The sequence below is a fragment of the Phlebotomus papatasi genome, chromosome 3 (assembly GCF_024763615.1).
Source record: "Phlebotomus papatasi isolate M1 chromosome 3, Ppap_2.1, whole genome shotgun sequence".
Lineage (NCBI taxonomy): Eukaryota > Metazoa > Arthropoda > Insecta > Diptera > Psychodidae > Phlebotomus > Phlebotomus papatasi.
In genome coordinates, this window is record NC_077224.1 from 61,521,782 (window position 1) to 61,549,026 (window position 27,245).

The 27,245-nt window shown below is 32.7% G+C and overlaps 1 protein-coding gene across 1 annotated transcript in view; it reads right to left on the reverse strand.

Moving 5' to 3' along the window:
* Positions 1 to 27,245, reverse strand: part of LOC129807113 (teneurin-a) — a 232,326-nt gene that overhangs the window by 190,074 nt on the left and 15,007 nt on the right. The gene's annotated exons all lie outside the window — the stretch shown is intronic.

The following is a 27,245-nucleotide window of genomic DNA, read 5'->3' on the forward strand; positions in this document are numbered from 1 at the left end:
ACATGTTGTTTATGGTTGAAGGAGTGTATTGATAAAAATTCTTAAATCACCATTTTTCACCACGAAACGCGCCCGGAATATGATTTATTGGATGAATAATCTTGCTGAATATTGGGGTCTATTTCTGAAACACTCTCCGACAACTCGCTCAATTTCCCGAGATTGCACTCGACACGAATGATGGACAGACAGTTTAGCAAAATTTTGCACAAAGTATATTCAGTGAAGAATGAAAATTAAAGAAATTGTTGGAATTGATTTCAAAATAGATCAGAATAACATAAACTTGAGAGTGCATGATATGGTGTGGAAAAAATAAGACAAAAACTAAAACACTTATAGGGCATATTCGCTTATGAACATGTCTAAAGAGTCCGAAAGTCGATATCTCTTACCGTTTGGCCCTTAAGGCGCCTACACATTGGGAGCAATTTTCGTCGAAAATTGCGTTTTTAACAGAAATTTGACGTTTCCCCCTACAACGCTGCAGGGAATTTCCTTCAAAAAAGCAATTTTTGACAAAAATTGCTCTCAATGTGTAGAGGCCATTAGGGTCCAAATAGACTCAGGCTGATTCTCCAGAATATTTAGTCCATAGAATTTGACAGTTAAGATTTACGCCAAATTGTCATACACTGAGGGCTAAACATCATCGATTAGAGGTCCTTTGCTTATTCTTTTATTGCCAAATTTTATTATATTCCCTAATCCTTTACTAGCAAATTTTAGAGGATAAATATTCTCGAAGATCAGCCTGAGTCTGTTTGGGCCTTTAGGCCGGTAACTGTCAAACGAAAAAATTGACAAATTGCAATATTCTAACGGTTTTTTTTAACCCCTTAACGACGAAACAGTTTTCGCTGATCAAAAATCAGCAATAAAAATGAAACCGATTAATAAAACTTGTGAAATGTCTTACACCTCACCTTCGAAAAGCCAACAGAGTCTGATTTGGTGTATTTTTTGTCTCTATGAATGATAGAGACAAAAATAGTCCAAAAATTTAAGTATTTTTTTTGACTATACCAATGACCGATAATTTTCACTCTAATGAAAAATATTAAGTTTGAGTGTTGTAGTTTCTTTTTCCAAAACGGTTTTGCTTAAAACAAATTGGAAGTATAAAAAAAATTAAAAATCAATTTTCAATATGGAATTTAAAAATTCGTCATTTTCTGGCTTAAAAATTTACTATTATATTTAGCAAATAGCGGGAGATTTGCAAAAAATATCCTAGATTCCTTCAAACTTCTACTTTGCAATTACGTACAAACATAAGGAAAACATAACTTTTGGTGGTCAGGAAAAATTATTTTCTTTATGGGACACCGGTGTTCCAATCGTTCTTAAAGGGTTAAACGAAAAAGTTTGCAATATCTATTGGGGAAATTTAATTTTCGATTTATTTGAAAAGTCTTGAATTGCCTGTAGAAAATTGAATCGATGACAAACTGCTAATTTAGAAGTCAGTTCTTTTGATAAGATTAGAAATGGTCATCAGTGTGAAAGTCATGAGTCATTTATTCTCTTTAGACCGATATTGCAACGAGGTGTTAATGGAGAAGGGAATCAATCCAGGCTCGAATCGAGAGCATGCAGCTCTATGTTCTGGGCCCATATCAGAGGATAAGATGGCTTTCTCAGGGCCCAGGGCAACAAAAATAAATTTTTTTCGATATTCGAATAGAATTATTGAAATTGGGAAATGAATAAATAAGCAATTACTGAGTTCTGTTTAATTTATAAAACAAAATATAAGTGGCAAGATCACTTAAAGCGAGTTGCAGAATTTCACTGTAGGTCATGACAACGTTATTATACCGTCATTAAATAGACTTGGAATTGGACAAGTTCTTGACACTTTAAATCAAGGGGTAGATAACTGTGCCGCTCATGATTTGCCGAGTAGGTCTACAAGATTAGTGTTCTCAGTAGGGGAAAGTGCCCATGCTTTGAACGGTCCCAAGCTTTATAATGACTAAATTTTTCCTATATTTCTGCATAAATGCGACTCCGCAATATATTTTAAAAACAAGACACTTTCCCCTAGTTTTTAAAATATGGGTGAGATGAATCACATTTATTGAAAAACATACAAAAAATTTAGCCATTGTAGAGCTTGGGACCGTGTTAAACATGGATACTTTCCCCTACAGTGCATTAATATTTACCACTGGAATTGTCTGTGGGAAATTTATGATGTTAGACGAGTTTAAATGATCGCAATGCTTCATAAGAGCGAACTAACATGTAAATCTGCCGATTTTTCGTTAAAATCGTGCCGATCCGCCGATTTTTGATAATGAACACGCCGATCTGTCACCTTCTGGCTAAATTGTGCCGATCTGTTGAATTCTTAGCAAAGTATTGCCGATCTGTGGATTTTGAGCTACAGATCGGCACAATTTTGCCGATCGCCGCTCACGGTTCACTTTAAAAGCCACTTATTCACCCCTTGCTTTAAACCCTTCTTGTAACGTTAATTTTAATTTTCTGATTAATGATCAAAAAGATACCGGCAGTTTTCCAAAAACTTGTTTAAAGGTATTTTGTAAATTTCTTGTGGTAAAATTAACATCAATGAAACGTAGGGTTCTACAATTCGGAATAGCACATAATTTTTACATCGGATTTGTAATACAGATACGGTGGTGGCAGCCAAAATCCCGAAAGCCAAAATCCTGAACGCCAAAATCCCGAACGCCAAAATCCCGAAAAGGCCAAAATCCCGAAAGCCAAAATCCCGAAAGCCAAAATCCCAAAAGCCAAAATCCTGAAAGCCAATATCCCGAATGTTCAAAATCCTGAAAGGGATGAAATTATATGAGGGAAAAATGTTTAGAATAATTTTCCAAGACACAGAAGATTTCCCTTTGCCTCCAGAAAGCGCGGGTGCAATCGGGGGAGTAGCTATGGCACTTTTAAGAATTCGGGATTTTGGTTTTCGGGATTTTGGTCCATTCGGGATTTTGGATTTCGGGATTTTGGCGTTCGGGATTTTAGTTTTCGGGATTTTGGCTTTTGGGATTTTGACCGAAACCTAGATACGGATATAACATAGATATGAATTGATCTTATGTTTTCGTGAACAATTAAATTTGTGTAACCAAAGCATTCAGTAACACCGCTCTGGTTATCCAGACCGGTGTTACACTGTTTTCTCTGTAATATCTTTTCCTTTTGGTGAATCAGAATCCGTATAGCAGCTATCAATTCAAGTTTTTGCTGAAACGGTTTTATTTCTTTTAAAAAGCAATAATCAATTAATACTAGAATCTGTTTATAAAAAGTGGTTTTACTAATTCCTTTGATTTATTGTCATATTGATAATTAGATAGTGATTTTGTAGAACTTTTGACAGTTTAATTTTTAATTTCAATGGTCTCAATCCTTTCGGCAAGTACTGTAAAATAATTTGTACGTTGGAAAACTCCATTCATCAGTGGATCAATGGCATAAAAACTCTTACGAAGTGTACACTAATTATACTTATAGTGTTTTCAGAGTGTCTCTCATGGGTGGTTCTGCTTTCCTTCCTCCGTTGTCACATTGATGTGGAAATTCTGATGGGTTCTCCACGAAGAAAAACACACGTTTCAATAATTTTTCATTAGCTGTCGCATTGAAATACAAATATGTTTTTCTTCACTATAGAATATCACCTTTTTTGCTTAGTTTTATAGTGAGAAAAAGCACCGCGCGAGGTACTTATCAATACGATTTTAATAACATTTCGACACATTTCTTTTCTGGATGAGCATCAGAGAATGTTGTTCAGATGGAAGAAGTGCCCTTTCTGACCCGGTTGATTCCGACCATATGGCTTAAATTGAAGTGGCGTCTTTTGAGTGAAATTATAAGGGCTCTCTCTCTTCTTTTTTTTCCTTCACTTTTCATGGTGAATCACAACATTCCACTAGACCCTTAATGGTTTGGATTGGATTTTGAGTCATCTGCTTGATTTGACGGAGCCACTGAATTATTTTAGTGATTCGGGCATTGAAGAAATCTCACCACAAGATAGGCCAAATGAGCATCTTTTTCCATTCTCTCCAGGAAGCCTTTGTCTTCCTTTTGGCTTTTCATTGTCGGCATCCCCCCGAAGAAATTCAATTACTTTCGAGCCAAATAAGATGCAAAAACTACACGAGTAAGGTTAACATTATTGTAAGGTAAATTACCTTGGAGGATAGGGAGATGAAAAAAACAGAAGAAATCGACACAATAGACATATATAGGAGATTGGGATGTCGAGGAATTGCTTACAATGCATCCTACTGCGAAAAAAAGGTTCCATCAACTTGACAAGAAGGAGACGACCAGAGGAGATACAAACAAAGCAAGGGAATAAAGAAAATACCTGAAACCTATAATTTGAATGCAAATAAAATAAGAAAAAGTGCTCCAGTGTAGGTTGAATTTCAACATATAGAACCCAGAGAGAGAGACTTAGAGTTCACCCCAGTATAAAAGAAGAACACACAAACTTAAACCAGTTCATGTACGAAGAATGTACAGAGTTGGAGAAAAACGAAGAAGAAGGTGAAGCGAATAAGATGGAGAGAATAAAATGGGAAGAACACACAAAAAGTAAATTTTGAAAATGATGCTCCAACGCCAAGTTCCTCCAAAGTCAGTATGAGATCGAAAACATCTTCTCTACACAGTGCACAAGACATTTGCGAATAGAACTAAAAAGCCAGTAAGATGGTTTAGGGGAGGTTCACTAAGCCAATAAATGTAATTTATAGGTATACAACTTCAAATTAATCTAATACTATGCAATTCTAAAGGTATTTTCACCAACAATGAAAAGTTATCTCAATGACGAGTTGGTTTGATAGTTTTATTTTGATTTAGTTGAATGTTTCTTTGATAATGACCCAGTAGGGTAATTGTGTATCAACTCTGAAAACCAAGAATAAGACTAATGTGATTTTATGTTCCTCGTATTTGCAACAAGATACCAATTGGGATATGGGAAAATGAAATGATTGGTTTGTCTTATAAGTCAATTATTTTGATACAGATGCACTTAGAAACAGGCAAGAGTCATGGAGAAAATCAATGCACTGCTATTAGTCACCCTAGAACCACTTATGACCATCTTAAAATATCTCTATAAATCTTTTATCTCTTAAAAGCTATGAAGCTGAAATTTAATAAGTTTTATCTAATCTAGAAGTTCTTAATTCGCAAAGGATCATTTAACCGTGAATATTTTGATTCGAAATCTCCTTATTGGAAAGTTTTTCAAATTTTCGTTTTAGTCGAAACATTCAAAGACAAATGCTAATTGACGGCTGGAATATATTATCTCAAAAATGAAACTTTAGGAGAAGTTTTCCAAATATACCGGTGCATAGTACAGTTGAGTGCATCCCAAAATATTTCCAGTTAAATGAGGCTAAGTTTAAGATATTTAAAGTTCTGCTGGAAATGCCTGGGCAACTGTTTAAATTTTAAATTTCTTGACAAAGCCTTATTATTATGATCTGTAGTCCAAATGATTTTTTTTGTATTTTATATTTCGAATTTAAGAAAAAAAGCAATGAACAAAATCCTTCTAGTTATTTGTATAGGGGAGCTGTGCCAAATTTCGGATATGCTTTATAAGGACCAATGTTCTGAGTTTGTAGCATCATATTTTTAAAGAGTGTTGTTTGGAACCTTGTAGAGTAGTTCGTCATCTTTTTTTTCGTAATTTAGATGATATAGCTTAAAAGTATTTACAGGTTTACCTGCCCAATGGTTAATTTATAATTTTGAACTGATTTATAAATCACTTGCAAAATCGCCCAAAATATCTTAAGAGCAATATACAAGAAATTTTTGGATGAATATTTCTCATCGAATCATTACCGATTGGAACAAATTCAGAATTATCAAAGATACTAAGAAGAAAGAGTTGAGAAAAATAAATAAAAAATATAGGCATGATTTTGTGTGCAATATCGGACACTGAGGTTCAAAGTTTTTTACATTTTTAGAATAATTTCAAGACTTTTTCTACATCATCTATTACCTATTTATAATTATTTAATATTTATTATTATTTATAATTATATATATTATATTAATAAAATATAAATATAAATATAAAAATAAAAAATAAAATAAAATCTAATCAAATCTAATCAATTGAAACAAATACGATTATGGAACATTAGTTGATTGGATTTAGAAGAGTTCACAATTCCACTCACTATTAGGGGGCTAAAATATGTCGAAATAAAACTTGAGCTGCATGAAACAGCCTCACTTTTTCTAACTCTTACTGTGTTATCACACTTGCACATTAAAATTTTAATATGATTCACATTAATTGTCGCTGGTAAGAGTCCAAATGTGTAATTTGTGTGTTTGAATCATTTTATATTCAAAATTTGATCTATTTGTTGATAAAAAGGTAGACTTGGCCCGCAAAATTTGATATAAATTGAGTTATAGCATTAATGCGAAAAATTAATGCGATTTTCTCTTTAATTTTTTAATGTGAAAAATATTTATGCTTTAGGTAAATTTAAACTTATTTTTGCAGGCCAAGTCCACTTCTTTATCAATAAATAAAAAAGCCCAAATATTAAGTGACTCAAAGGCACAAATAACATATTTGGACGCTCACAAGCGACAATTAATGTGAATCACATTAAAATTTTAATGCGCAAGTGTGATAACGCCGTTACACTGAGAAAAGAACCGAGGTGCAATTAACTTTCTTTCCTCATAACTATGCTTTTAATAAACACTTTTTAGGTGTAAAAATATATCAACATTTCTTAATGTTAATGATACATCTTTTAAGTGTAAAATTAACATGAAAAAGGGTAACTTTAACCCCCAATACACCTATAAAGCATAATATTTACACCAATTTCGGATCAATACTGCAGGATAAAATAAACATTTCCGGAATGTTATTTTAACTTTTTTGGATTTCTCTCAGTGTATGAATAGATTCGTTGTTTTCCATAATAAAATAATAAGTAGGAGAAAATGTGGCACCTAGGACTATCTCGACCATTTTTTTTATTGAACAAGAATACCTATAATGCCTATAAATTTCTATAAGTCTTGTCCTCTGAAGTCGAATATCTGATTAAAAAATCTCAGTGTTTGGTATTACACCATGTTAGGTAATGTCGCAGTTTCCCCTATGTTTTTTTAATAATATTTAATATTAATCTTAATTAATGTTTATTAAATTGAAAATTATATTAAGGTCGCCAAGATTTTCTATACAATTGGTGAGTTTTCTGGAGAACTAAAGTTGGTATCTTTAACAGTTCGAAATCTAAATCAGGTCAAATGGGTGGACTCTGTGGAGTTAGATGTGACTTTCAAATTACAGGTTATAGTTTTGTTTTTTTTTTCAAATAACGTATTCAATCACTTTTTTTAATTTTTTTTCGAATATTCAAACATAAATTTTTCCAAAATTTTAATGACAATTTCAAACCTTCGAAATTTTTAAATTCTTAATGCGCAATTCCATCCAAATCCATTAAAATTGTTCTTTTCATCAACCCCGTTGAAATCACTTGATTTTATACGTCACTTCCTTTAGCACAAGAAAATACGTTACCTGTAATTTATTTTTCTTTGAAAAATAAACGACCTTTTTAATATTTTACTTTTTTTTTAAAATAATTTTGACAGCTGTTTTGAGCACACCTTTGGGAAAACCACTCAAGATTTTGCAATTCTTCGTAAAAATTCAACAAAGAACCATTGAGCAACCCCTCGCATGGTGATCCATACAGGTTTGGAGCAAATTTTTCTACCTTTCTGGGAGTTACATTCCTTTTACATACACACGTAGGTCCTATTAGCTACACAAAAGGGATCTCAGAAAGTCCATTGTTGGCTTCGGCTCTTGTCTGTGCATTTTTATTCATTGACCTTTTTTATTGCGATTATTTGTCTCTTGTTGGTAATGTTATATAACGAAGGAGCAGAATAAGACTGAAAAAAAAAGAATAAAGATTGTACGTGGGCACCAAGACAACAAGAGATCTCTCGTGCATTTCATTCGTGTTTTTATGTTGGCAAAGAGATGTTTAATAAAAAGACGACCACAGATAGAACATTGAGAAATAATCTACAAATCCACAACAATTCACCAGATTGCAGTTGTCTTCTGCTTGCTCCATGTTGGCCTTCGACTTTTCTCAGAAAATCCCCCAATCTAACTGAATTCGTGCGTGAAGAGTACTTTATTGTTCAATTATATAATTGCATGTATGTTGAGGATACAATGGCTTTGCATCTTTTGCGAAAAAAAAAGAAGGAGCTCAAGATTTTGTCCACACTCCTAAAAATATGGTTTCACGTGAAATAAATCCCAAGATTGAAGTGGGGCGGAGTCCTTTATGAATACCGAGTCGTATAGAAAAAAAAGGACAATAAATGAGGGTGTGGAGAAATGAAAAATTTCATGCTGGAGAAGTGGATGAAATTGAATGAATTTTCCAAATGAATGACACTTCCAAGGACTTATTTGAAGTGCTTAATGTCAGGTATACACTTTCTTTTCTTCCGCAAAACTGTCATTCCTACATTAGGCACAGCCAGGAGAGTAAGGAAAGCCTTGGCAAAAAAAAAATAAGTTGATGCTAAGGTATATAAGTATCCCAAGATTTCACAATGCAAAGAAATATTTGTGTCAAGATGTGCTACCATCTAACATTGTTAACCTGGGATTGAAAATCCCCTATTCCATTCTTGCACGGGACATCGCAGGAATAACAATGTAGCTGAAGGGACACGTTGAATTCCATACATGGTCGCCCATCGGAATGGGGATGGAGAATTTAAATAATTTATGCACACATTTCCAATACAAATGCCTTCTGATCCAAATACCATGTTCTCACACAGAGGATGGGTCTTCTTTCACCCAGGGCAGGAGAGATGGAAAACTTTGAGATTCAAGATAGAAATAATTTTCAATTTTTTATTCATCAGGGAGAAATTATTTCACATATCATTGAGCTAATCTGGGGGAATTTAGAGCAGAATCTATACTGGAATTTCACATTACTTGCAATTTCACCAACAGACAATATCTTCTTGAACAATCTCTAAGTGAATGCAGAAAGAATCGCAACGGAATAGCAAGATGAGATGACTTAACGGAGAAAAGGTACACCACATTGAATAGAAAAAATATAATCAGACAAACGATGAAAAATGGTTGAAATGATGTATTTTTATTAGTTTTCGTTTTACTTTAAGATTTTTGTATCTATGGCTTGTTCCAGAGGATAGCCCCAACGATAAGACGGCGATGGACAAAATACTAAAATTTGCGCTTTTAAAGTATATATTGATGAATCAATTACTAACTAACAATAAAACATATTTTTTAATCAAACTGCACTAACTTACTAACTAATGTAAAACGATCGTAATGAATTTTATTTTTTTTAAACGACAAATTCATTAGAGAGAGATTGCAAATTTTAACCTTTATCGATGAGTTTTAGAAATTGTTACGCTTTCGCAATCATTACACAATTTACACCAAATTTTTCAAAAAAGCCAAAATTGGAATTGATTTAAAACTTAAATTGTATGTTTTGTCACAAAGGTACTATGATAAAGGTAATACGAAAATCTCCAATTTCAATTTTGTAGGGGCAATTTAGGTACCTTTGAATTAAAGCACTTTTGAAATAGGGATATTCTTTTATATGTAAGTGGAACTGATCTATATCATGACGCAATTCAGCTTCACAATTGATTTGTGGATCTAAATGGTCATAAAAGTAATTGGTAAATTGGATCATGGTAAGGCTCAGTTCATTTGATATTATGATGGCGTTGGCACACCTTTTCAATTTAGTGAAATTCAATCGATTGAAATTTTACCTCTTACACTTTCAAACTGAGATCAGATACAGCTGTCTCTTTCTGTCAAATAAAACTTAAAATTGAAATTGAAAATGAAATTGAAATTTCAATTTTCATTTGACAGAAAGAGACAAACATATCTTATTTCAGTTTGAAAGAGTAAGAGGTTAAAATTTCAATCGATTGAATTTCACTATATTGAAAAGGTGTGCCAGCGCCATGAGAAATTAACTCTGTTTCCAAAAGGCTCCAATTCGATATTGTCCCTATCCCTGTCTTATGAAATATTAATGTTCTATATATTTTCGAGTAGAAAAAAAACACTTTTGTGAAAAGGTATATTTCCGATTTATGTGATCGTTAACCAATATTCAAAAAATTAGACAGTTTATATTTTAAAATTAGTAACTTCCTACCCTTCCTACAGATTCATATATTGTGAAATTTAATTTCTTTACAATAAATCGTTATAAACATAATTTATTTATACAGTGTAACTACCTATGTAAAAGACGTTCCACTCATAATTCAAGTCAGGAAAGTAAATAAAGGAAATTATTGTCAAAATCGGCGCGATGTAAAGCTTTTCGTATATAATAACGTTCAAAAACTTTGCACAACTTTCCGTGAAACAAGAAAAATGAAATAAAGTGTATTTATATCACTGTCGAGCTATTTTTTCCATATCACTAAAGGATTAAAATAAATAAAAATCTGTTTATAACTGCAGTTTGTATATCGATTGCGTACAAATAAGTTACTCAAATTTTCTAATTTGCGCAAAAAGTATGGTACCGTGGTCAATAATGTGCGAAATTATTTACTTACTCGCAAATTGCAATTTATTGAGTATTCTGAATGTCAGTTAATAGACCATACCTGAAAAGAGAGAGAAAAAATTCCGGTTAGTGACACTAGTCATTGTCAGGCTTGTTTAAATTTTATTACTATATCACTATATTTTAAAGTTCTGTTCTATTTAAAATCTCTATTGTAGGTTTTATTAATAAGAATATTTTTAGTGTGTAAAAAATCTTTTTATTTAAAAATATAGACAATTAATGACAAATTAATTTTCATTGTTATTTATAAATCTTTCACCCTTTGATCGCTCACAATGTCCCTTATAAGTAAAAAAATAAAAAAAAAATAAATGTGCAGTAAAAAGTTAAAAGCTTCAGTAAAAAAATTAAATTTGATCAGCAAATAATTCTTTTTTAAATTTAATTAATTATAGCTCTGTTTTAATTTTTTTACTGCTCATTTTTAATTTTTTACTGCTGCTTTTATTCTTTTACTGATAATCTTTTACTTTTTACTGATCATGTTATATTTTTTACTGACCGCTTTTTATTTTTTGCCGTTCATGTTTTATTTTTACTAACCACTTTTTGTTTTTTACTGCCTGCTTTTAATAAAATACTGCTCTTTTTAATGTTTGATTGGTTTTTTTTTTATTTTACTTGTACTTCCATTTTTTTATTTTTTACTGACCATTTAGAATTTTTTGAATAAAATAAGACTGTATAAATGAGATTTTCTTATACAGACCTATTTTGTACAAAAAAGTTCTAGACTGATCAGATTTATGTGCCACCACATCTTCTTGATCATGATTTCATGATATCATGATGATCATGATATCTTCTTGACCCACTTAATTTTCGTTGGGTGTATTTGAAATTAATCCCGATCATCCCGATACAAGCCTGCTTTAAGAACACTTAGAAGGAATTCAATAGAAAGATATTTTTACTTCTTCCATTCTCATAAACAAATGTACACCACCTCTCCAAAAAGTCTATATCTTGTTACAAAATTTCAATTAGATAAAGTTGGGCGACATTTGAATTTTGAAGAATCAGAAACCGTGAATTTTATTGCTGTGAATGAAAGAGTTCCACCCAATTTTCGGCAATTATAGACAATTCAATGATATTTACAGACGCATTTAAATGGTCATTACATTTAATTCAATTTCCAAGTAAAATATACACTAATTTACTGCCTCCTCTTGGCTTAATGGCTGCGATGATGGCTTTTTAGGAAAGAATTTGGTATTTGAGGGAGAATTTTCTGTCTTCTTGTGGCATTCTTAATGTTCTATTGTGCTGTCAATCGGGGCTTTTATTATTGCTACTGGAACATATAAATATTTTGACCGAGGCGAATTTCCGAATGATGGGAAAATGAGAACAATTTGAATTTAAAATTCGTCTTTTGGGAAATTGTTTTTATCTTTTCTTTTCGCTGTTGTCTTCACTCCTTGGTGTTCAAAATTTACGATCATGCTTGGTGATTTAGATGTTTGACATGGAGAAAAGTGAATGAAAGGCTGACAATATGTGGAAAGAAATCTTTTGAGTAGTTCTGTTCTTATGACAATTGTGCGGATGTTGCCAGCAATATGGACACACACAATTTGACTGTTCATATGGTGCTGGAAGTGCTATTTGTGGCTTCAGTGACAATTAGAGTTTCCCCAAGACATACTTACGAAGCGACGATATTCAAGCTAATTAACTCATTCATTCACCAGTTGACATAGAGAATGAAAAATTACCTTTCAATGTCTCAAGGCGTATTTCATCTTTAGAGATATTGAGAAGATCTATGGATTTCTCTTCTCTTCTTCCCGAAACTCATCCACCAAAAAAACAGATTTCTCAAAATGTACTCCGAATGGCAACATGAGAAGATTTCTGCTTCGGTGATATACAAAATCTGGCATGTAAATTTTTTTTTGTGACTGGGCAAAACCGATTTTTGCTCTTCTCTCTGCACAACATTGGCCTAGAACCTCGCCGCAATGTTGAATATCCCCAAAGCACAAAGTAGGGCTTTTGTGGCCCCATCATTTGTTGTGCAGAAAAAAAGAGCTCCATTTATCATCGCCCGTAGACACCCATCAACAGTCATTTATCATTATTTGTTCAGTGAAGTGCGAAATTTAATCAGTGAAGATTGTAATCGGATCGGAGTATTAGTTAGTTTCCAACTAAAATCCCCACTGCCATGTTACCCTGAAATACATTGGGGAGCCAGCATCCAATTTTTCCCATGAATATGCATTTGGCACAAAATATTGCAGTTTTGTTATCCTTTGATGCGCTCAGCATTTGCAGCCCCAAATTGTTATAGAGTATCACAACCTACATACATAGGGATTCCACTGCCGGAAATCCTCCTATCTTCACATACTACCAGCTCCTTCACTAGCATTTTTTTTACAACCAAACGAAATTGATTAGTATTCCCAAAATCAACTGCAGGTAAAGTCAGATTAGGTACTAAGTGATGATTTATAGGGTCTCTTGAATATTTTTTTTTTAATGGCTGAAGGAGGATTCCTGGAAAGATTCTTCTCTAGGAGCATGACGAATTAATAAACAATCAATTTTAATATTCATTTAAAAACATCCGAGAAGATGGTAAATATTTAAAAATTAAACAGGATGATATTAAAGCACACACCCGCAGAAGGGAGAGGGAACATCAAAATATTTTTGAACAGAATGAAAAAGCGCAGTTGGTCCAATTAATGAAATGGACAAGAACGGAATGTTAGGCTTGGAAGATGAAAGTAGCAGAAATTTCAAACGATCTCACTTGGCTTCAGTGATAATAAATTACAAGAAGAAATTGTAATTTATAGGGAAGAGCCATTAGATCTGACTGAATACTTTATAGTTTTCCCATATTCCTTTAGTGAATCTGACCTAACTTTTCCTGGAAAATGCGTGACTTAAGACTATATAAATTTGAAATATATTGCTATAGGTCAGACTCAATAAAGGAATATGGGAAAAATATAAATTGCCCGAAGGCAGAATGTGTGCAAAGGCTTAAGCCTTTCCCTGTACCGTTTTTTTTTTTTAAATTCAATTAAAATTTTGTAAAATAAATTAATTATCAATTAATTTTAATCATCAGGTCATTGCTGGTAGATATTTAATTTTAACCAAGACACACTGGGGGATTATAACACAAGATAGAAAAATTTATCCCAGAAATACACCACAAAGGCAGATTTTACGAGACACATATATACGTGGAACAGTTAGGTATGGATACTGATACATTTTTTGGAAAATTTTCCAGGCAAATTTTACAGTCACATTTCATCTCTGAAACAAACTACAACGGAATATATTTCGAGACTCATGGAGCATAGTACGTGTGTATATTGTGGGGTACATTTTAAAATAACCTAGCTAAAGTGACGTCTTTTAGCTGAGACACACTTGAATTGATTCTAATACACGATAGGACAGTCTTGTCTTTGAAATAAATTTCCAATGAAAATTTTCTATAAATTAAAGTCGAGTGCATTTTGATATACTTTATATCTTTGACTTTCCAAGATAGTTTAACAGATTGTATACCAAAATATTTCAATTTTAACGGGCCCTAAGACTGTCTTCAGATTAGAGGTTCAGCCTACTTCCAGAAGATCTCAAAATTAGAAAAAAAGGAACCAATTAACTTGATTCTTTAGAATCTAATAGATTATTTAGATTTTATAATATATTTCTAAGTCAAAATTTTATGAAAAATCTTGATTGATAAGAAGTTAGTGAAGTCAAGCCATATGGTTAAGCGTTAGGGGAAAGGCTCAAATTTGGACACTTTGAGGTTAAAACTGGACACTAAAAATAAATTAATTAAAATTATGGATTTTTATTCCAATATTTGATGAATAATGAATTCTATTTAAATCTTTGTTCTTTTTGGAAGATTTTAACACTAAATACGTTAAATTTTGAATATGATTTGAGTTGAAATTGCTTTGTAGAAACTTCAGTGTGAACAATTGCTTACGAGAAATAAGACAGAACTTCGTATTTACTTCAGTCTTATTTAGCTGTGATGAAGTACTAACAATCTTTCCTCGATATTTTTAAGTGATATTACTAAATATTCAATGATTATTGTATTGATTCACGTTGTGAATTTTGTATTTCGTGTGAAAAATGGGAAATGATCAGAAATTTCTTATTATGGACAGGTGTTTTTTCCTCGAAATTTCGTGAAGTTTTAGCTTTTGTAATGACTAGGTTCCACAAATGCCTGGAGAAACAAAGGAGTATCATCTCGACGAAGGAGATGTAGCGAGAAATGCCTTGAAAGGCTCCCGGAAAGGCCAGGGAATGAGTGAATCCGCGAGTACTTGGATTACCGAAGTCAACTCACTTTAATGAATGATATGGAAAATTTCCGGGCTTCTTGTGATATTCTACGATTCCCTCTTATAAACTTGGTAAGATGTATTTTTGGAGGATTTTTAGAGGACTTGGTAAGATAGATTTTTGTAATGGAGAACAATGGGTATCATTGAGGAAGATTAGGTGTCCAAATATACAGCCAAGGTGTCCGAAATTTTAGTCAAATTCACCTCTACATATCAATTCATTTTTAAATTTATTAAGACTAATTTTAGTAAAAACAAAGACGATAAATAGCTTGTCAAGTTTCTAAACAGACCTTCTGAAAAGAGAGTAACAAAAAAAAACAATTAGTATTGAAAATATCGAACTTCGAACTTGGAAAATTGATGCTTATAATTAGACTGTCCAAAATTATGAGCCTTTACACTATGTCTGAACTGGTTCACAAAAGGTTTCATTTCAAAACAAATTTTGTGAATTTGCAACATTATTTTATTTATCTAAAAATCCATAATGTTAGGTAGTTACATATTTGATTTAAGATTTTTTTTGTGAATACTATTAATTTTAATTTAGCCATAGAATCAGGTTTTCTAATTAAGAACTATAACTTTTAACCTAATTTATTTAACCTAATATATAAATATTTCTATTATTCCCAGATTTCCTTATCACTGCGTCACTATAAAATCTGTCGGATACGATATTGATATCTAGGGTCCGATAAGTAGGTTTTAGGAACCCGTGTGTCCTATAGGGTTTTTACAAGTTAAGGAGAGAAAATTCTTATTGGACATTTTATTATTTGCCCTGCTCTGTTCTTGTCCCCTCTATCTCTTATTGTTTTTAAAAATACTAACATTAAAAATATTGTAATAATTCATCCTCGTCGTCGGTGGACCGTCAGCAAAAAGATTCCAATGTAATTATTCCAAATTTTGGTGATTTATTTATAACACATGGTTGAGGGAAATCCTCATGCTGTCTGCAATCCAGAGAGTCTCATAATGCCACTCTTATTTCACTGGCGGAAGGAGGGGCTGAATGTAAAAAAAAAACTTGGGAGAGAGATGTGTCTCTGGTAAACGATTATATATTTTTTCAAGATTCGGAGGGTTATAATTTATCAACACGGCGAGAGATAGAGATCGGAAGATCTAATTTTTCTTGAGCCACACACATACATTTCATGTGAAGGAAGGTTAATTTCATTGTTGGAGTATGGGATTTCTCCTTTCAGCCCGACATTTCTTCGTTCTCAAGAGAAGACAGGAGGGGATTTTAATTGAAAAATAGGCATTCCTCATTTCGATTTTTTTTTCAACAATAAACGCTCTTCCTTACCTCCGTATGCTGCTGAAGAAGAAAGATGCCCAGCATGGAAGAACATGGCTCAACAGCAAAATAAGAGCTCAATTTTCAGAGTTATCTTTTTTGTTCGAGCTCGATGAAATGTATGAGAAGTTGTCCTAACATAAGGGTTCCTTTGCCTGTGTTTTTTTTAACAATACACTTTTTTTTCATCGATTCACCTTCCCATTCTTTGGGAGCTCTCTCGTGTTCTTGACTTTAATGCCATATGGTGTACGGAACAGACTGACTTGCAGCAGGAAAAAAAAATAATATTCTTCCAAATTATCTCTTCAGGTAGATCATTTCGTCAGATCGTCCAATTTTTCTAATTACATTCTCTTTTCTCTAAATTTTAACCTGTGACCCCCTTGTGAAGCATCAATGAAAGTTCCTGGGGAATCTGCAACAGTTGGCAGATATGAAATATTAAGTAGTTCCCCCCATGAGAAAACCCCTTCAATTTGCCGAAATGCAATTAACTTTTGCCAAAAACTTGCACCAAATTCGCCTCAGTTTTATAATTATGATATCACATTGAGAATGTGCTATATATTTAGCGCAGGTCTTTACTAAAAATCATTTATTTTTGCAATTTTGTGAAGAAGTCGATATAAACAAAAATAAGAAGGTTTATAACATTAAACCTACCAAGACCGTTTAAATTGACCGGTTTAAAAACTTTTTAAAATTAACTTGACGCTATCAAACTTTATGAATTTCTTAAAATATGCGTGTAATATATTTTTCAGTTTTTAATTCTAATTTTTTCCTCTTTTCTAAGAAAGAATTTCAAAAATTTTTGAAAATGTTTTTTCGAATTAATAAAACAATTTCCTGGATTTGGGATTCAAATTTAGAAATAAGATAATTTTGAATTTAATATTGATAAAATAATAAATAGTTAATGCTGGCAGAATATTGCATAGTGGAATTTAGACCTTCCCGCAAGGCAAGTTCGGGACATGCATTATTATTTTTTAGATTTTAGATTTATTATTCTTTTATTTTTTTTTCTTATAGGGGGTAAAATTGCCAATTTCAGGCCCCGTGAAATCAAGTCCAGTGAAGCTCACATGATGCAATCTGAACATTTTTAACACCAGAAAAATACCTAATGACCTAGAGGAGATTCGAACCTGAGAATTTGCATCATAGAGCGAGTACCCTACCCACTCTACTACTTGATCCAATGTGTGTCCAAATTTGGATTTAGTCAAGGAAATAATTTGTAGAATTGAAAATAATACTTTTGAATTAAAATTGAAAAGGTTTGAATAAAATATTATGAAGGAGTAAAAATATTAGGAACAAACAGTAGGGGAAATGCTCATAATTTTGTCCAGTTTCTTATTTTGGACACTTTGAGGATAACATTGGACACTAAAAATAAATTGATTAAAATGATGGATTTTTATTCCAATATTTGATGAATAATGAATTCTATCTAAATATTTGTTCTTTTTGGAAGATTTTAACACTAAATACGTTAAAATTTGAATATGATTTGAGTTGAAATTGCTTTGTTGAAAATTCAGTGTGAGCAATTGCTTACGAGAAATATGACAGAACTTCGTGGCTTACTTCAGTCTTATTTAGTTTTGGTGAAGTACTAACAAAGTTTGTTCGCTGTTTTTGAGTGATATTATTCAATATTCATTGAATATTGTGTTGATTCACGTTACTGATGATTTGTACATTTCACCTGAAGTGATATTTTCCTTGTGAATTAGATTTTTCGTGTGAAAAATGGGAAAATTTTTAAGACATTCACCAGTGAGGTGATGATTCTTATTTTGGACAGGTGTTTTTCTCACGAAATTTCGTGAAGTTTTAGCTTTTGTGATGACTAGGTTGGACAAATGCCTGGAAAAACAAAGGAGCATCATCTCTACGAAAGAGATGCAGTGAGAAATGCCTTGAAAGGCTCCCGGGAAGGGCAGGGAATGAGCGAATCCGCACGTATTTGGAGTACCGAAGTCAACTCACTTTAATGAATGATATGGAAAGTTTCTGGGCTTCTTGTGACATTCCACGTTTCCCTTACATGACCAGGAAGAGGACTTGGTAAGATTGGTTCATAAAATGAAGAACAATGGGCATCCTGTTGAGGCGGATTATCTGTCCAAATTTACAGCCAAGTTGTAAAAATTAATAACCAAGTTGTCCAAAATAAGAGTCAAATTCACCTCTACATATCAATTCATTTTTAAACGTATTAAAACTAATTTTAGTAAAAATGAGATGATAAATAGCTTGCCAAGTTTCTAAACAATCCTTCTGAAAAGAGAGTAACAAGAAAAGTCAATTAGTATTGAAAATATCGCACTTCAAACTTAGGATATCGATGCTTATATGCAGACTGTCCAAAATTATGAGCACTTCCCCTAGTTATTTTGGGATTAAAATTAAGCTTTATGTTAGACAAATCTTTAGAGCAAAGAATAAGAGTTGTAGAATAGAAAAAGGCTGAAAATATTGGATTTGGTTAAGAATAAGAAACTAATATTTGCAAAATAATTTCGGATTTGGAATTGAAATGAAAAAACTTTCCGGATATAGGAAAATGTGGAATCGTGAAAATAATTTAGCAGCTATAGAGCATAAAAAAGCATTAGGAATTGTAGAAGCTTTAAAGATTTTAAGGCCTTAAAAATTCATGGTATTCATGGAATTATCCATGGAAATTAATGGATTTGAAATTCAAATGAGATTATAACAATTCTATGGTATCAAGCAAATACCCAGTGGAATTTAGAAATCAGTTTTAATATTTAGAAAAAAATCTAGAAGTCAAGCTTATAAAAATTTTATAGATTTAAAGACTATTTTTGGAATCGAAACAATTTTTGTGATTTGGGTTTAATATTTTGGATCTTGTATTGAGTAACATTTACTTTGGTTAATAAAATATTTTTTTTAGAAATAATTGAAAAATACACAACAAAAATTAGGAATTAACAAAAAATTAAGAAAAAACTATTTTTTGGCGTCAAGTATTCTAAAGTTCGGTATCAGGTAGGGTAAAGTGATACAAGTCGGACATAGTGTTACAAGTTGGACAATTCGCCGGTACAAGTTGGACATGGCTCTTTTTCTTGATAAATACAGTACAAAATTTGTTTTTAAGCACATGGAACCAAATTACAAAACTAAAGCATTAGAAATATACAAATAAAAATGAAGTACTAAATTTATCAAGAAGAAAAAGGCCTGTCCAAATTGTACCATGGTCCAACTTTTACCACTTTACCCTACGTAGCTAGCATAAGAATAAGCGAAAAGTATTTTTCTCGAATACAGAATAAAAATTCAATTTTTAAATCCAAATTTAGTGTTTTTTCTATAAAAATCCCTGGATTTTAATTTACTTAAATATATATTTTTTAAATCCAAAAGAAATATTTCTTTGGAAAACATATTCTTTTCGTCTTTGTGTACTCTTTAAACCCTAATAAGGGTTTAAAGCCACTTTAAACCCCTATTGTTTTGAGTGTAGCAATTACTCAACATGTTGTAATGCATAAGCTCCAAAAAATAAATTTAACCAAACGCTGCAATTATTAGAACACTTCTTTCGCATCATAATTAGGCATAAAATTTAATGTTGCTATACCTTCCTTTCGCCATGTTGATCCCATCGTAATTGCAAAAGGGTTGGTCCGTTGCAGTCAATAATTGCTAATTAGTCTTCGAAATGGACTTATTTTACACACGAATAACTTTTAGCAGCTAATATGGTAACTTGTTCTTATTCTTACAAGCATTTTCTGTATTCAGTTGGTAAATGGAATACTTGTATGTGTGTATAGTTGCTGTTTCAATTTGGGACTATGAAAATCTCTGAAGAAATAATAAAATGAGAGAAAAACATTTGCAGTGAAGTTTTTGCATTATGACATCTTTATGCTTTTCTAAATCTGCCCTAGAGTCTTTGGATGCATACTTCAATGTTCAGCTTAACTGTTAAGGTTTTCTAGCAAAGTCTTATGCTCGTTGTCTCTGGTATTTCTGAGACAGATCCTCCTAAACTTTTGGGATACAAAGTCATTGTTGAATGCTTCTTAATTCCTGCTTCAAGGGATTTATTTCACAATCATACGAAATTTAAGCATCATTTGGAGGACTTATAGCTACCATTTTAAACCCCTTTTACGCAATAAAAAAAAACGGTCTCCCCTTACAAGGTGAATACAAGAAGAATGATATTCAGGGTGGTGAGTGTTTTGCGGATAGAAGAATTTCACAGAAGGGATTGTGTGGCATTTGTAGCAATTCAGCACATCATAAATCAATGCAGCAGAAATGAAGTTGATGTATCTCTGGGGGAATCATTGATCTTGATGAAATAAATTGATACGCGCTTCTTTTGCTCTCCTCCACCATCCATCCAAGTCCTACGAGTTGTGATTAGTTTTGTGTGTAATGAAATTGACGAATATTGCATTTATCTAGGGCTTTAGCAACCCTCACCCTTTCGCAATTACAGGACCCTTTCCATTTTTCCATCAATGCCATATATAGAAAATGTGTGTATAATTTTGTGCACATCGACTAACCTACCATATCTAACATTATGCTGTATTTGCATTTTGTTGTGCTTCCCCAAATATACTCCGCGCTATATCCCTTATATGGTAGATGAATGCATAATGCCAGGGATTGGGGTTTGAGAGGGTTTATATAAAGGAATTTGTGAATGTAAACGATATATAAATATTGCATCTATGGCAAAATGTAGTTTTTGGGGATGCACAAAAAGCGCTTTTAGTTATTTGAGACACTCATACAACCGTTGCCAGTATTTTACGTATAAATATGAATACAGGAGATTATCGAGCCATCAGCCCAGGACCCCCCTAACCCCCTGGAGAGGCAGGATGTGAAATGGTATCGGCTCACACCATCTCTTCTTGAACACCTGACGCGTTCCCTGATTGGTTCCATCGAATGGAACTGTGAATGCAATTAATACACGTTTCTACAAACACCGTTTATAATCCAATATCCACAATTTTGCACACCGTCACCACATCCCATGTAATTCTGTGCCATCTCCAACCCATCCCAATATCCACCCTCTCTCAAATACCCTCGCAGATGAACAATTAATCCTTCACTTTTATACCCAACTCTCGCATCGCAGTGAATGAAGCTCGCTGTTCGCTCGATAGTCAACTGTATAATGTCATTGGACAAAAACGGAGGGGTTGAATATTCTGGGGGTATCTGTAATCAAATTTTTCATCCCATCCACACCCATGGCAGGAAAAGATTCTCCACAGCCGAACACAAGGAAGTTATCTCAGCCTTGGGTAATATTTACATTCTGTAGTGAGTAAATATAAATACAATATGATTAAATTCATCTTCCTAGCGCCTCGCAACGCAATCGATCTTATGGGGTTCTTGCACGCTTAAAATTCAGGAAAAGTGATACTATATTCCATGAGGGAACACTCAGAGAAATATCACAAAATTGTTTTCGACAGCAAGAATAGAGAGAAGTAAAGTAGAATCGATCTGATCAAGAGCTAACAAAATTAGAATTTTTTGTGGTCAAATCTATATTGTCTATAATACCGGATTCTCGAACACACTGTCATATCAATATTGAATTACAATGCTTATTGTGTGTCAGGTTCTTAGTTACTGAAGTAGTTCATAACACGGGTGTCAGACTGGATATTTAAGGCGGTACCTAAAGGTCTTGAACTTCTAAATACCAAGTAATTTCAGTGATTTGTCATTTAATACGCAATTTTAAGCCAAAATTTCTGGTCTGATAAACTAGACGAGTTAGGCCATATAGATAAATCCTAGATCTGAAAATTATAAACTCAAAATGAGAGTTCTCAGACCAAATGTGACTTGTGACTTCTCCTATTTTATCTTCTTAACACAAACACTTCTCTTTAATCATTTCAATATTTCGCCGTTTCAAGAATCTCCTAGTTCGATATCGAATAGGCAAGAAAAACTGAGTTACAGACCGAAAATAATCGTACAAGAATGAAGCAGAAAATAATAAAAAAAAATAATCTAATTGTTCCGTTCACTGACTTTTACTATCGTTTCTTTTGGCCAGAAATTATCCGGGGTGATAGTGTATTCAGGAAAGATTCCGATTTAAATGATATAGGCCTCAATTCTGAGACCAAAGTCAAGATCAAAATTTCAAGCTGTCTCATATTTCCAAAATCAAAATTTCGTATTCTGACGCGAAGTATTTATGGAATTCAAAATGTCTTAGCTAAGAACAAACATTTCAAGATTTTTCACACTTAACGAAACGTCACTTCTGACAAATATCTTCATTTCTCTTTGAATTTGTTGAAATTTCGTTATATAAATTAGGAAAACTATTTATAGGAAGCCTTAAAGAATAAATGACAGGCCATAAATGGGAGTACAGGAAGTGCAAACCAAACTTGTGGCCTGTGATAAACCAAGAAATGCTTATGCAAGATGTGATTATTTTTCAAGTATCCTTAGGGTGGTGTACTTCGATATGTACCATTTCGATTAAATTACAAGGTCAAATACAGTATTTTTCAAAGTAATTCTCTTTTTGTACCATCTCATCAATAGTCATTTCCATATGAAATTCTCCAAATTGTTACTATCTTGAAAATTCCAAGCACCTCCGAGAGGTTTTTGGAATTATTTCAAGAAAACAAGAAATTTGACGTCTTGAAATTTTAATATAATTGGTTTCAGAATTGCAAATCTTGATATCCACATGACATTTTGATCTTGATTTTTTGATTTCAGAATACCAAAATCTTGAAATTATCTTGATCTTGATCTTGGTCTCAGAATTGAGGCCATAATCTATAAAACTGAATCAGGATAGAGGGAAGTGGGGTACCTTTGAAAGTGGAGTACTTTTGAAACTGGTATTTTTCTCCTATGTTTAAGTCGAACTGAGCCATATCATAATGTAATTAGCTTCTCAATCTGTTTGTGCATCTAAATTATATCACGATAAGGCTCAATTTTATTTGAATTAGGTGAAAAATCCGAATTTCCAAGGTGCCGCACTTCCCCCTAGAACTTATCGATAGTCAGACCTATTATACCCTACTCTCGTCTTAAATATATTGCGTTTAACCTTTTAAGGACGAGTGGAACACCGGTGTCCCAAAAATAAAAACCATTTTTCATTCTATTTAGAGGATATGATAACATTTTATATAAAAATGATAAAATTTTTTTTTGGTTTTGGGATACCGGTGTCCCACTCATCCTTAAACGGTTAAGTCACCACCGCTGGTTCCAGGACAAGTCAATAGGATTTGTTGGGTGGGTTCTTAATTCAAACTAGACTTTTCGTCTAGTTCCCGAAGGTTTAAAAAATTTTATTAATTAACTATTTTACTAATTTTTCATAATCTGATGCATCCGATGCATCATTAAGCCTTATGATATCCGAACTTAATTCAAAATTTCCCAAAAAATCTTAATTGATGGAAATTTAGGGAAATTAAGGCATGGTAAAGCTTCAGGTCTAAACCCTACGGGGTTTAGAGTTAGACACAAATGAGGGCAAATAAACTTACGAGTCAAGATACAATTAATAAAAATATATTAAATTTTGAAACCTTAAATCCTTTATAATAAATTCCGTATGACATTCTCAAAAATTGGAAACCTAGTCAGTGGTCTAGTTCGACAATCCCAAATTGAAGGTGATACAGGAGGTATTTAAGGTATTTATCCTCAGCTGTCGAAGATTGATCAACACAACTGATGTATTCTATTTATCCCATTTTTTCTTACTTTCCTGAAAATACCTTAAAGATTGGTGGACTCTTGAGTTCCTTAATTTCTACCCAAGTTCTCTCTACAAAATCTCCAAAAGGAAATAGAATGAGAACAAACTTTTCTGACATTGCATATATCATTCAACATTTCTTTTGATGTGGCTAGACCAGAAGTGTTGAAAACTATTCTTGAAAGATGTTCATGTTGAAACTTCAAAATCCCCCAATTTACACTTTTTCGTACTGTAAAAAGGAATTATATTAAACACCAACCAGAGAATAACGAAGAACTTACGCAATGGAAACTTAGAAATAGAGTATTATTACACATTTGGACTTGAAACTTGTGCTTTCGGAAATTCAAGCTTGAATATTCATGTTATGAAACATTTATCCGTATAATGCGAAATTGCGACAAGTTCTGAAAATAGGTCAAGCATTTCAGAAAACTGAGACTGGCAATAAGAGACAGTGCACGAAAGTCCTTGTGGAAATCAATATTTGGGATGGAAGAAACACAAAAAAAAGTATAGTTTTTATGCAAAATCCAAAATAATTTCCTTTTCAGTTTATTTCTGTTGCAATTGTAAGTTTTATTGGTTAAATTTTCATCTAATTTGAAACCACTTAGACTTAGTTTCTCGGGTTAATGTCATGATTTTTTTTTCTGAGTGCAGCAGGATATGATGAGTTTGTTTGCCTCTGGCTGGATGGTTCTCCCTTGGGGCCATGAAATCGAATTTTGAGTCTAAAGTGGATTAAATGGAAATTATGAAATTAGAGAGTCCATGTACCTCCAGAATTTGCACTACCATACTCCTCCAACTACCAACCTGAAACATATCAATCGTGTACCTAGGGGCAGAAGAGGATGGTTTGATGTATTCTAAAATATTGCTGTACATCGAAAACTCTCCGAAACACCTCATCACGCTCTAGTCACTTTTATACCCGATGCAAATGGAGATTCAACCCTTCTCCTCCAACCCCAAACTCATCCCTATGTTTGCGTAACATTCGCCTTCTGCAAAATGCGAACAATGGTACAGAGATGCATATTACATAGAGCACGATGAAACCTTCATCTGTAATCGTTGTATGCTGATAAGCATATAGGTGATATATAAATGTGACGAAGGTACAATAACATATCCATCGTTTTATCTCAGTCTCGAGCTATGTATTAAAAGATAGAGGCATAGATTTTCTAAACCTACTGTATACTGCTTAAAACGGTCCTATACACTCTCATATGGCAACACCAATTTTCATACCGGTTCGCCCAATTTTGCAATAAATACAACCCCCTGGGAATTGTGTATGGTGTCTCGAAAATACTTCTGGTGTGCCATCCTACCATGGGGTTATTATGTGGAGTAATGACGATAATCAAAAACTGCGATATACCCAGTTCGCACCACCAGGATGGTTTAGAGTGTGTAACGAACCGAAATGGAGCCAAAAAATGGAGGCTTTCACAGTAATTTTATCCACATAGAACTTTTTGGTATTATATAGAGGCCATGGTCATTATAGATCCAACCCATTCTCACCAGACCTTGTCTCTACGGTGCTCATTTTTTTTGGCAAAGGATTTAGAAGAGGTTTCCAAGTGTAAATGCTTTGTTTATGGATTTCGTAATGAGGGCAAATAAACTGTAGAAGGGTTCTTCTTCATACTATCTGGGTATTACCCAAAAAATTTCCATAGAAAGAATGGTATGTGGCTCTTTGGATGATAAAAGGAAGACTGAGTGAAAAAGCTTTTTCACGCTCGTATATTCAGTTTCACGCTAAATTTCCTCCACCCAACATTTTACCACCTTCTTTCATACACCAAAATCCTAATTTGTGTATCATTTTTTTTCCTTTATTCAGAATTTTTGCCAAATACAACATATAGACCAAGTATATAAAGAGCTTTTGAATATCAAAAAACCTAAAAAAAATGGTTTATAATAAGGGTATAGTGCAAAAGTTGTAGGTTGGCTGTTTTCTTATATTTTAAGACTTAATGGAATCATTCTTTAACACAAAGCTATGAGTTGGTCTCTTTTTTGAAAATACATATTTATTAAAACAAATTGTGGGAATCAGCCGATTAGAGCTAAACAAAACGGATGCGTAAAGAGAAAAAGCAGTACAGTCTTATCGAAAAACAAAAAAAATAAGATCCGTTTTCTATGCTCTTAACCTAGTTAACTGATCGTACTGCCGCACAGGACTATCATATACTAAGCAAGTAACATTCTATTTACAGTCGACCCATGTTTATTGAAATACTTAACGATTAAAAAAAAACATTAAAAGACAAAACATTTTTAATTTTTATTTATTCATATAATTCATTTACGGTTCTTTCCAGAATAAGGAAAGATAACAGATCTATTTCAAGAACTTTGATTTTATGATTTTAATACAACATATCCAAATTCTTAAATGTTTTCTTCCATATAGATTTTAATATCTATTCTTTGTGGCTTTCCGTACAACAAACCAACCGGATCAGAAACGGTTATTGCGCTGCTTTTATCAGAGTCCATAGTAAAACCGAAATAGAAACAATTATTAAAGAAAATTTAACAAAGATTTATAAACGTTTTATTTCGGTTTTTGGAGGAAGACTGTTATTCGTTTGTAGTACAAAATTAAAATAAATTTTCGAATTTTAAGCCTATGTTTAAATATATTCCAAGTAAAAACCATTAAAGGTTCAGTTACTGCTATTAAAATTTAATATTTTTTATTAAATGCTTTTTAATATTTTGGAAAAATATATATGAACGTACATAATTTAACGATTTTTAAAAACTAATATATTTAATAGGTTTAAACACACTCTTGGAAGGACAAACATGAAAACATAGTGTTTAAATCTTTAAAACATAGAAAAGTGGTAGTTGCTCTAGATTCAAAAATTTTGTCCGAGAGGAGACATATTCAGTGTTTCACCTCGAAAATTTTTAAACAAATTTAATTTCATCATGAAAAAGAACTCTAAAAACGCAATTCCAAATCAAAATACAGACCTTTTGCGACCAGTACTGTACTTTTTTGGCGTAAGGCAATTACTTAAACATTTCCAAAATAATTTTTTTAAACATAC